The following is a 13,481-nucleotide window of genomic DNA, read 5'->3' on the forward strand; positions in this document are numbered from 1 at the left end:
ACACCACCACATACATACATCCACGTGTGGAAAAGCCAAGGAACCCCAGAGATAGCTGGGCAGCCAGAAGATAACAACACTGGGAGGAAGCAACTCTTCTAACCTCTGAAACTGTGAGCCAACAAATCCCTGTGGTTAAGCCAATCCATGGCATGGTATTTATTTTTTAGCAGCCAGGAAACCAAACAGTTTTTGGTACTGGAAAGAGGGATGCTGCTATAACAAATTCCTAAATATGTGGAACTGGCTAATGGGTCGACACTGGAAGAATTGTGAGGCTCATGATAGAAAAAGACTAGATTGCTTTACAGAAATTTTCGGTGGAAATATGGACTCTAAAGTTACATCTGATGAGGACTTAGAAATGATGAATGTGTTATTGTAAACCGGAGGAAAGGTGATCCTTGTAAAGTAGCAGGGAACATGGCAAAATTGTGTTCTGATTGAGGCAGAACTTGAAAGCGATGAACTTGAATATTTAGCAGAGGAGATTTCCAAGCTAAGTATAGAAGGTGCATCCTGGTTTCTCCTTGCAGCTTATAGTAAAATGCAAGAATAAAGGAGTAAGTTGAGAATTAAATGCTTCAGCAGAAAGGAACCCAGAAATTGATGATTTAAAAATTTTTCACCCTATCTAGACATTGTGCTCTGGCACAAGGTCCAGAAGTGGTTCTATCAGGGGCCTCCCTAAGCTTGCAGGAAGTGAGTTCCTGGAAGAGAGGGCTCCATGTGTGGGTTTAACTGAACAACGCATTGCTAAAGCATATGTGACTGAACATGGATCCAGACAGACATCTCAGTGGAAGTCAGGATTGGAGATGCAGTTATCCAGGAAGGATCTATGGATAGTTCTATTATTTGATGGTTTGTATGCACTTGAACTGCATGTAAAGCTGACAAGCTTTTTGAGCAGAACCACTGCCAGCCTGGACTGAAAAAGACAGAGAAAAAGTTGAAGTGAAGGAAGAATAACTTCAAGGGTAGAACCATGGAAGCAAAGTTCTAGACTAAAAAGATCTCCTTGGGCAAGAGAGCAGGCCCACCCATGTGTGTGGAAAGGGTGGGGTCCACCCCTACACTTGGAGGGACAAGCCTTGCATCCCACTGCTCAAAGAGACTGCTTCCACCCCAATGCTTGCCAATAGTGGGGCTTGTGCCCTGGTCATTCATGGAGTAACTGGCCACCATCCTGATGCTCAGAGAAAGTGGGGCCTACATCCCAGTATTCAAGGAGAGCATGGCTACTGTGCAAGTGCTTAGAATGGACTGCCACTCCCAGGCCTGAAGGACAAAACATGAATCCATAGATGATTCTCAGACCTTGAAATCTAATGGAGTTTGCCCCGCTGAGTTTCGGACTAATTTGGGAGCTGTGATCCCTGTTTTCCTTCCAATTTCTCTCTTCTGGAATGGGAATGTCTGTCCTATACCTGTCTCTCCATTGTATGTTGGAAGAAGATAACTTGTTTTCCAAGTTTCACAGGTCCATCAGACAGAGGAATTTTACCCTAGGACAGACCACACCCGTAACTGATTTTGAATGGACTTTGTACTTAATGTTGTTAGTGAAAGACTTACAGCTTTGGGGATGTTGTAATGAAATCAATGTATTTTGCATATGAAAAGAACATGCCTTTTTTAGATCCAAAAGGAGGATGTGTAATCCACTTTGGACATTGCTCTTTTCTTGGTACATAAGATCTCTTCAAGTTAGTTCATTTAAGGTGTGGCCCAACTGAATCAGATTGGTCTTTAATGCAATTTACTGGAGTGAAATGCTGATGAATAATGAGGCCACAGGGGGCAGCCAGAAGCCTAAAGTCAGTGGAACCCAGAAGATAAAGGAGAAGGCACCATAATGTACATTGCCATATGACAGACAAGCCAAGGAATCCTAGAGATTGCTTCCCAGCTAGAAGATACTGAACCCAAAAAGAGACAAGCTCTGAAACCATGAACCAATAAACTCCTGTTGTTAAGCCAACTCATTGTACGGTATTTGTTTTAGCAAACACAAAACTAAAAGAGTAGATCTAGAGGTAGAGCACAGGAACCTGCTTATGCCACCTGATTACTTCAATCCCATTGATGCCAAATCCGGAAGTCCCCACTCAGCAATGGCCCCTCATCTTCTTCCAGGACAATTCCAGAGACCAAAGGCAGCACATGAAAAGTTTCCTCAGGGATTTCTTTTCCAGGAATTTCTATAGACTTTTCTTTCTATGTCTTTACAAGCACTCCCTCCCTTAATCGCCAGGCTCATCATATTTGGCTTTTTTTTTTTAACACTGCCTCATTTGAATTAAGAATTTTTTTTTATTTTTGATCTTGGTTCTAACCTAGAAATCTATAGTATTCATCTTCCATAATTGTCCTCAAGCTTCACATACTGCTAAAGTTCCCCAGAATGCTGGCTTCCCTCCCCTACTCTATCCATTCCAGGGAGAGAGACCAGAGAAGATACTTCTCTCTAAGGCATCTGAAAATATTATGTAGACATGAGAGGCAATTTTCTGGTTGAGTTATGCTTTGGACATTCTGACAGAAAATTCTTCAGTGGCTAAAGGAGTTCTAGGCAATAACTTGATTTCCCCATACTCAGTTTAGGTTAAACTCTCATGGAATTATTCTTTCAGTGGGCAAGAAATTCAGATCTCTTCTGGAGCTCACTGAAGACTGAAAATATAAATTTTTGTCAGCAGAGCGGCATATTTGTTTATTTTCCTTAATCATTTGCTTATTAAGTTATTCATTCCACAAATATTTCCTTATTTGCTCCAAAGTAGTGAGCCTAAAGTATAAGTGTGAAGCAGAGGAAGGAAGACAGATAAGTAATAATTACGCAACATGCCAAGAACTGTTTAGAGAAATATGCAAATTATGATATAAAGGGGTCCTTTTTTAAGATGCTTATTGTCTCTGAGTTATCATTAAGAGAAGATGTAGAAGAGATGGTGATGATAAGCCATATTATTTAACCTCTGTTTCTGAAGGATTTTGTGATTGCATCATTTACTGCTCATCTGTCTTATTTCTATTTTAATCTTTTAGCCCACACTCTTGTGTTTAATGGAAAATTAATTCCTGCTAGGCTGTACCTTGTCCATAGTCTTCAGTTTCTGCCCTTAAAAGTGTTATTTTTAAAAAAGGATTTTTAGATTCCTAAATAATTCATTGCATTATTCCCCTCTTTGGTTTTGCTCTTCAAACTGTCATGCATAGTGATCCATGCATTGCCTTTTTTCCTCTCCTTGTACAGCAAGGCATCATTTATGGTACTAAGAAAAGACATTTTATTTGGAATGGAGTTGCATATCCACTTGGCCATTTAACCATGCATAGTAGCATACCGGTGACTTTCTAGAACTGAGAACGCAGCACTGATACTTAGCATATTTTCTTCAAATAAAAAAAAAAAAGTAGCAAATTGCTTTTCTTTTTTTACCTTTTTGGCATATGCAAATAGAGTATTGGGGACTTGAATTTAAGAGACCGAAAGAGGATGTTTAATATATTCAACTAAGAGATTATCAGGGAGCTTGATTCTACAAATCACAAGACCAAAGGGACTGGTTGCTAAATCTTTGCCTCTTTCACTAAAAAATGCTTAAGTTCCTATTTTGTATAGTCTAGATATGAAAATGTGACTCAGAATTGACATTAAAACCCAACCAAAAAGAAGGAAAACTTCTGTGAATTGACTGATACATGAACTTGTACCTAAGGAACTAGGAAAAAGACATAAGGAGTTTGCATTATTCTCTGGAAATCAGTAATTAGATTTCACTGTTGTCTAAAGAGAATAGAAAAAGCAAATGGACAAACAGGATTTCATAGATGATAGAAATATTTTCTAGTAAATGATGGTAGGGAACATCTAATCATAGGGAGAAGGACTAAAATTGATTTTCATTCAGGAGATGAGTATTATATTACACTTAACCATGCCAATGTAATCATGCCCATTCCTAAAGTAACTCCTTTTGAATTCTAGATTGCCATGTCAATACAAAGAAATGAATGCTTAGTGAAAAATCTATAGAAGTAAGAAATCAAGACAAAATAACAGTATTACAGATGAGGATCTTTGATTCTGCAGAATTGTAATGTATCAGTGAAAGCTTTTTTAAATCAAATCAGACATTACAGATCATTTAGACCAATTGCCTCATTTTATGGGGGGGGGCGGGGAGGAACAAGCTAAAGCTCAGAGAGGCAATGCTTTGAATTGGACAACTAAAAACTACTTAATATCAACTTTGGAACTAGATTCCAGCTCTCTATTTTCCATGTTCAGTGATTTTTTTTTTCCCATACTCTGTGCTGAGGTAAATTGATGAATCACAGACTGAATTACATATCTTGGCCATATACTTAAGCTATATTCTTTAGCTAGTAATGATACTGCAACCGAAATCAGTAAGGGATAGTTTTATTTAGCTTAAAAACACTTATAAGAAAATAAATTTTAGCATTATTGACTATAATGAAGCATGCTGTATTAAAATAATAAGCATTTTCCACACATTCTTCTGCCAATTGTTGGCTGGTATATTGTCCCAAAATATTAGAGAATTCTAATAATATTAATTTAAAATTCTTAAGATAATCAATAATGGAAATAATTAAATTCCTTCAAATAGGAATACTTTAAAAGATATAAAAACTGTAAGAATATTTTTAAATGTCATTGCTCATAAGGTCTTATTTATAATATACTAAGGTATTTGCCAGCTATAAAATCACTCTCCACCGATGTTGTAAAATTACTGAGTTAGTCCATAGAAAATAATGGAGACCGATAATATTTTGATCCATACATATATTTAAATGTAATATGGTAGGCTGTGGGGAAGACTGTCAAGAAATACAGATAGTTTTGTAAAACATAGCAATATGGTATTAATAAGCATGAAAGAAAAATAACTTTAAGAAAAGAAAATTTGGTTTGATAAACAAATGGAAGTTTTGACAGATCTGAGGAGAGAATAACTTCTAAAGGAACATGAAAAAGTGGCTATAAAACTTGAAAAGCAAAGATCTAGGGAAAGCCTCATGGTGTTATCTATCCTCTTACCTCAACTTTGAATGCCAGTTCATTCATTTTTATACCACCGCCAAGTTTCTAAAACCTTTAATTTTATTATATTTCTGCTTAAAAGTTGGTAATAATTCTCCATATTCTTTATCTCAATGTTTTAAATTACATGTAATCTTAACCCAAACTACCAGCATCTTTAAATTTTAGTGGTTGTGGGCCCTACTGATTTGTATTTCCCAGCAAATCTACTCCACCAAGTTGGTCTTACAGAAATATGTCTTAAAAATCCTGTCCCCATACCACTTCTACAGCTGTGCAGCTCACCTCATCAGGAGCACTCTTGTTTGCCTCAACCACATCCACATCTCGCCTTTCTGGGAATGCTTTGCTTCCTGGAAGGCTCTTCTGGTGACATTAGTGAATTATTTTAATTATCTTATCAATAATATTATTATTTTAACCATCATATATACCCATCCTGCTAGATTTCACACACATTTGGGCCAAAAATTATCTGATTCTACTCCATATCTCCACCTTTGCATTGTACAGCACTGTGAAGATAATATTCATTCAATTACTACTGAATACATAAATAATATGTTTTAGAAAGGAATATATCCTCAGATGACCAGTGTAATAAATTAATCTTTCCAGCTGTCAATTCTACAAGTCAAATTCAGCATTTATTTTCCAAGTTGTAAATTCTCAGTTGCCATCTCCCCATATGGAGAACTATAAAACAAAGGACATTGAACAGGACTAAACCAGAAAGTTGACCAAGAATAGCAGATGTTCTGATAGCCACATAATCTAGACCTGAATCTAAAACTAAGATGTTGGGGAGAAAATCCCCTGTGCTTTATATCTAATTCAGAGAAGACAGGGAAATTAGAAGACATTGGGGACTGATAGCACAAGAAACAGGATCAGAACACAAACAGAAAGAGAGTCAATGAAACATAGACCACCTATGAAGTTTTCATCTCTTTAAAAAAAAACTGTTCCTATCAGGAGAAACATGAACTGCCTTATGATCTACACATATCAAACATTTTTAAAAGTTTTACATATAAAACTTGTATTATTTTTCAATCAAACCAAGACAAGCAAGTATTTTAAATCACTCAATGGCACAAATGAAGAGTTACCTTTGCCACAACTCTCCATATCCATCTTGCATCCCATGTGCAATCGCTTTTAACCATTTCTGTTTAAATTCTTCTAGTGGTCACTGCCAAAATTCTACACTTCTCCCCCTATTTCTTGATTCCTCAATGTTCAACTTAAACAACTAACATAGTGAAATGAAAAAGGAGATTTTCTTCACTTATAAGATGCTCACTCCTCTCCAACTACTTCTGCAAATATGAGAATATTGTAATATCAGTTCTTAACAAGCCACTACTGAAAAATCTTTAAACTTATTTCATTTTCTATTTTTATTTTATTAACTATAGACAATTTTTGTCTTGATTCCCTACTTTCTGAGATAAAAGCATTAGCTTCAGCTTATTTCTAAGTTTGTTTAAAATAAGAAATTCAAACAGACATGTGGGAAAATGCCTTAAGATGAAGTGAGAGTTGAAATATAAACCAAAATTGTCATATGCTTTTTTGTGATAGTATATTTTTCTTCTGATTTCTAGAAAATAGGCTTTTAAAGTAATGCAATAAAGAATATATGTTTATTTACTTATTATGCTAATATCATTTAAAAATATGCTATTAATTTATCTTGTCTTCCATGACTGATGTACCCATTCCACTTCTGTAGAATTGTGTACTCTAACATTTTATGGCAGTTGAGACTATGAGACATGAAAGGTAAAAGAATTCATTTCTCCTTAAATTATATGATTACTTATTATGGAAAGAAATTATTGTTTTGCTTTCTTTTTGCATATTCCATCAATTACAGTGTATTCGTACACAACACACACTAGATATAATTTTTTTTTATTTTTCAAACATACCTACTGTGGAATTCAGGAGAAAAAATTCATTAAAAAACAATAAAATATTTAAGCCTATGCAATTTGAGGGAATAAATTTATTTTCATATTGTGATACTGGAATCAACAACTAGGGGGCAGTTACATTACAAACATTACAAAAGAAAGAAACATTTTCATTTCATCAATCACAAAAAACTTGTGATAAAACATAAGTGAAAAGTTACCATGTAAGCAATTTTCAAGCTAATAAATGTGGAAGATCTGCTGCTATATACATTATCATCTGATTTCACAGTTAAATATATAAAAGTGAATTTTCCTTTACCATTTTTCTAAAAGACTATAGGCTAAGGCTATCATTGCAGGAATACAACAGGATAGTAGTATTACTTTATTTGATATTCATTCCGTTTTTAAAACTGAATAGGGGTAAGGAAGGGAAGTGAAAGAGATGTGAAATTTTATGCAGATTATAATAAAAGGTAAAGCAAAATGTTGGAGAAGTATTATGCAACTATTGTAGGTGGGTTCCCAGGAAGCAAACTCTGAAATGGAGAGTAATATTCAAGAGCTGTACCATGATATGCTTTCAGGATCCATTCCTCAGAAGGGAATGGATGGGAAGCAGGTAGTATTGGCGGAGACAGAAGTTTGGCTGCAGTGTAGTCATAAAAAAAGGGTCAGCTGACCCCACAGGGCACTCTGAAGTGAAAAACTGATATAGCCCTTCTAAATTTTCCTGAATTGAAACAAAGGAACTGAGCTTTTGTAACTTAACCCTTTATATTAGTTAGGGTTCTCTAGGGAAACAGAATCAACAAGTGATACCTAAAAATAAAAGACTATAAAAGTGTCTCACACAACTCTGGGTATGCACGAGTCCAAATTCCATAGGGCAGGTGGCAGACTGGCAACTCCAATGAAGATGTTCGATGAACTCCTCAGTCAGAAAACCAGCAACTCTGATGAACAGGTTCGATGAATTCCTTAGGCAACAAACTGGCAACTTTGACGAACTACTCAGGAAATGCTTTGCTGGTCACCTGAAGAAGTGAAGATCCTCTCTCTGTCTCACTTAAAAGTCTTCAACTGACTGGATTAAATCCAGCTGATTGTATTCTCTCATTTTGGAAGACAAACCCTTCGTTGACCTAATCAGTCACAGCTGCAGCCAATTGACTGTTTTAATAAACCAGCCACAAATTTCCTTGCAGTAATGGTTAAGCCAGTGCTTGCTTGACCAGACACCTGGGTACCATTACCTGGCCAAGTTGACACATGAACCTAACCATCACAGTCCACCCCTTGTCAACTTGGCAGTTAAACACATCACCTTCAACCATATATTATCTCTAAGTAGAGAATAATAACTGACATATATTTCATCTAACAATATTCCACTGTCGTGCATACAACCAGAAATGCACTAATTCTCTCCAGAATAGGGTACAAGTCCTTGGGCAAAATTAACTCTTAAAATTGATTTCCTTTAACTTAAATACTGCAAAATGAACAATACAGATTGTGTCATATGATAAGAGAATAAGAGAAGAAAGCAAAGATATTTGCTTTACAGACAAATACAAACATATTCTTAACAAAACAAGGAGGAAATATTCATACCATCATAGTTCTCATTCCCGTAACTGGTCACATATCATAGTTTGTATTTATCCCTACCTTCTTCCACTAACCATTCCATGGTCCCTTTACCCACAGCAAGCATTTCAGCTGGCCATGGTTCTTCACCTGGTGGGGTGACCCAAACCTTCATTCCTGAAGTTTCTTGACCATTGGTAGTCCTGACTGGATTGGGTTCTTGCAGTTTTCCATTGACTTTAATCACAGGGCATGGTAGTACTAAGAAATGCCCTAGGGGACCTCTTGTATTCCAGGAAAACTCTTCTTTACCTGCATTGTGTAGTTGTAGTGCTATTTCCTCTTGATAGTCAGGATCAATCACCCCAGCCAGCAAAGTAATCCCATTCCTTGCCTGTTGATTCAGAGGCATAGGAAGCCCAAAGTGGCCAGATGGCAGTCTTAACTTCCAGTTCAATGGAATTACTATTGGATTTCCTAGTGAAAGCAGTCCTTCCTTTGGAAGAAAAACCTGTAGACCAGCAGAGCTTAAGCATGCAGGGACAGGAAGCAAAAATTTACCTAGTGGATCACTAGGAGAGATAGTGAGTGGTGCCACTCCTGTTTCCACCCCTTGATTCCTGGACCTGTGAATCCTGGCTATGGGAGAAACAGCACCATAGAGTGGATGCAATTCAGAGCATACACAGCCTCCTGGAGAACACTGCTCCAGCCCTGCAAAGTATTGCCACCTAGTTGGTGCCATAGTTGAGTCTTCAACAGGCCATTCCACAGTTCTATCAACTCAGCTGCCTCTGGATGATGGGGAACATGGTAAGACCAGAGAACTTCCATGAGCATGTGCCCATTCCTTCAATTCATTTGCTGTGAATTGTGTTACTTGGTCAGAAGCAATGCTGTGTGGAATACTCTGATGGTGGATAAGGCATTCTGTAAGTCCATAGATGGTAGTTTGGGCAGAAGCATTGTGTGCCGGGAAGGCAAACTCATATCTGGAGTATGTGTCTATTCCAGTAAGAACAAATTGCTACCCCTTCCATGATGGAAGTGGTCCAATGTAATCAATCTGCCACCAGGTAGCAGGCTGATCACCTCGGGGAATGGCGCCCTATCAGGGACTGGGTGTGAGTATCTGCTGCTGGCAGATTGGACACTCAGCAGTGGCTGTGGCCAGGTCAGCCTTGGTGAGTGGAAGTCCATGTTGCTGAGCCCATGCATAACCTCCATCCCTACCACCATGACCACTTTGTTCATGAGCCCATTGAACAATGACAGCAGTGGCTGTTAAAAGAGGCTTGATTGGTATCCACCAAACAGGTCATTCTATCCACTTGGTTATTAAAATATTCTTCTGCTGAAGTCACCCTCTGGTGAGCATTCACATGGGACACAAATATCTTCATGTTTTTTGCCCACTCAGAAAGATATATCCACATATCTCTTTCCCAGACTTCTTTGTCACCAATCTTCCAGTCATGTTCCTTCCAAGTCCCTGCCCATCCAGCTAAACCATTAGCAACAGCCCATGAATCAGTGTACAAATGCACTTTGGGCCACTTCTCCTTTTAAGCAAAGTAAATAACCAGGTGCACTGCTCAAAGTTCTGCCCACTGGGAGGATTTCTCCTCACCATTGTCCTTCAGGGACATCCCAGAAAGGGGCTGCCATGCAGCAGCTGTCCACTTTCAGGTTGTGCCTGCATATTGTGCAGAATCATCTGTAAAACAGGCCCAAGTTTTCTCTTCCTCAGTCAACTGATTGTAAGGAACTCCCCAAGATGCCATAGCTGTGGGCTGGGAAACAGAAGGTAAGGAGGCAGGAGTGGGGGCCATAGGTATTTGGGGCACTTCCTCATGTAACTTACTTGTGCCTTCAGGACCCACTTGAGCTCTATCTAGTATATACCATTTCCATTTTATGATGGAGTGCTGCTGTGCACACCCAACTTTATGGCTTGGCAGGTCAGACAACACCCAGCTCATGATAGGTAACTCAGGTCTCATGGTAACTTGGTGGCCCATGGTTAAGCGTTCTGTCTCTACTAAGGCCCAGTAGCAGGCCAACAGCTGTTTCTCAAATGGAGAGTAGTTATCTGCAGAAGATGATAAAGCTTTACTCCAAAATCCTAAGGGCCTGCATTGTGGTTCTCCTATAGGAGACTGTCAAAGGCTCCAAACAGCATCTCTATTTGCCACTGGCACTTCCAGCATCATTGGATCAGCTGGATCATATGGTCCAAGTGGCAGAGCAGCTTGCGCCACAACTGGACCTGTCACACAGTCTCATCTTGTTCCGGTACCCACTCAAAACTACAAGCTTTTCTGGTCACTTAGTAAATGGGCCAGAGTAGCACACCCAAATGAGGAATATGTTGTATCCAAAATACGAAAAGGCCAACTAAACATTGTGCCTCTTTCTCTCGGTAGTAGGGCCAGATGCAATGCTTATTCTTCACCTTAGAAGGTATATCTTGACAGGCCCTACACCACTGGATACCTAGAAATTTTACTGAGGTGGAAGGCCCCTGTATTTTTGTTGGATTTATCTCTCATCATCTGCCATGCAAATACTTTGCCAACAAATCTAGAGTAGTTGCTACTTCTTGCTCCTTAGATCCAATCAACATGATATCATCAGTATGATGAACCAGTGTGATTTCTTGTGGGAGGGAGAAACTATCAAGTTCTCTGTGGACAATATCATGGCATAGGGGTGGAGGGTTGATATACCCCTGAGGCAGCACAGTGAATGTAAACTGCTGTCCTTGACAGCTGATTGCAAACTGTTTCTGGTCATCCTTACTAACAGCTATTGAGAAAAAAAGCATTTGCTAGATCAATAGCTGTGTACCAGGTACCAGGGGTATGTTGATTTTCTAAAGCAAAGATACCACATCTGGAACAGCAGTGGCAATTGGAGTCACCACCTGGTTAAGCTTGTGATAATCCACTGTCATCCTTCAAGACCCATCTATTTTCTGCACAGGCCAAATTGGAGAGTAGAAAGGGGATATGTTGTGAATCACCACCCCTGCATCCTTCAAGTCTTTAAGAGTGGCATTAATCTCTGCAATCCCTCTAGGAATCTGGTATTGCTTCTGGTTTACTATTTTGCTAGGCATCAGCAGTTCTAATGGCTTCCACATGGCCTTTCCCTAGTAGTCCTCACTCCACAAGTCAGGGAACCAATATGAGGATTCTGCCAGTTAATGAGTATGTCTATTCCAATTGTGCATTCTGGAACTGGGGATATAACCACAGAATACATCCAGGGACCCATTAGACCCATTGTTAGATGGACCTGAGCTAAAACTCCATCAATCACCTGATCTCCATAAGCCCCAACTCTGAGTAGTGAACCAGAGTAATATTTTGGGTCTCCTGGAATTAATGTCACTTCTGAACCAGTGTTTAATAATCCCTAAAATATCTGATCATTTTCTTTTCCCCAATGCAGTTACCCTGGTAAAAGGCCACAGGTCCCCCTGGGGAAGGTTGGGAGGAAGATCAATAATACAAATTGCAAGGGGCTCTGGATCTGTAAACAGTCTCAAGTCTGGGAATTGATTCAAGGGCTGTGACTCTGTTTTTGTAATTCAAAGTAAACTTTTGTTCACTTGACCTAGAATTCTTTTGCTTATACAGCTCAAACAAGAGTTTAGTAGACTGCCCATCAATTTTACTGCTGGATACTCCATGATCTACTAGCCAATGCCATAAGCCTCTATGAGTCAGATTATTTTGATTGCTGCCTTGAGCCTCTTTTCCATTATGGTAGCCATGCCCACCTTGTCTTTGATTATTAACTGCTGCCACATGGCTTCTGCTGACTCAGGATCCAATAATCCTCATTCTGTTTAAGGATTCTGGCTCAGTGACAGCAGTTCCCACAGTAATATCTGACCTACAGAGAAGGGCAACTACAGAGCTCCTCAGGGATGATGGAGCTAGTCTCACAAATTTATTCTTCACAGTCCCAGTAAAAGGTGTGTCCTCTGGACATTCCAGGTGTGTGTGAACAGGTCTTCCATGATAAATCCACTCTAACATTCCAATCTCTTTAAGCCTTTGAATACCCTCCTCTACATTATGCCAGGGCAATTCTGGCATTTCAACCTCAGGTAATGTCAGCCACCTTTTGATCCATGTTTCAGCTAACCACCCAAACTGTTAGTGCCCTTTCTGACCCCTTGAGCTAGAATATTGAATACAGAATCTCTGCTTAGTAGGCCCATATCAGTAAATTCGGCCTGATCCAATTTTGTATTCCTTCCACCATTATCCCACACCCTTAGTATCCATTCCCACACATGTTCCCCTGGTTTCTGTCTGTATAAGTTGGAAAACTCACTCAGTTCTTTTGGAGTATAGCATACTTCCTCATGGGTCACACTTTGTACCTCACCCTTCAGGACCTGTTGGGAGTTTAGTCTAGTTATAGGTCTTGAAGCAAAGACTAGTGGTGGGGGTGGGTCATTAAAAGAATTAGAAGTATCCTTCAAGCCATTTACCTCAGTGCATTCTGTTGCAGTTTCATCTCATGAATGATTCATCTCTCCAGACAGAAGAGTGAGGTCTGCTTCCTCAGGGTAGGTGATTACAGGATTTTCAGGCACTGAAGGGTTAATCTCTTTACCTGGAGGTTGGATGGCAGGCCCCTCAGGGCAGACTGGAGGTGGGAGGGCTGTTTCCTCAAGACAGACCACTACAGGTATATCTAATAAAGGCTCAGCAGAACCCAGGGTTCCAATGGCCTCACTGACATTATTATCAATCCATATGTCCCCATCCCAAGTTTCAGGATTCCATTCTTTTCCAATCAATTGCCTTTACTTTAACAGCAGACACCCTGCAAATTTGAGATTTTAGTTTATGTTATAAATC

Source organism: Choloepus didactylus, chromosome 3, assembly GCF_015220235.1.
Source record: "Choloepus didactylus isolate mChoDid1 chromosome 3, mChoDid1.pri, whole genome shotgun sequence".
NCBI lineage: Eukaryota > Metazoa > Chordata > Mammalia > Pilosa > Megalonychidae > Choloepus > Choloepus didactylus.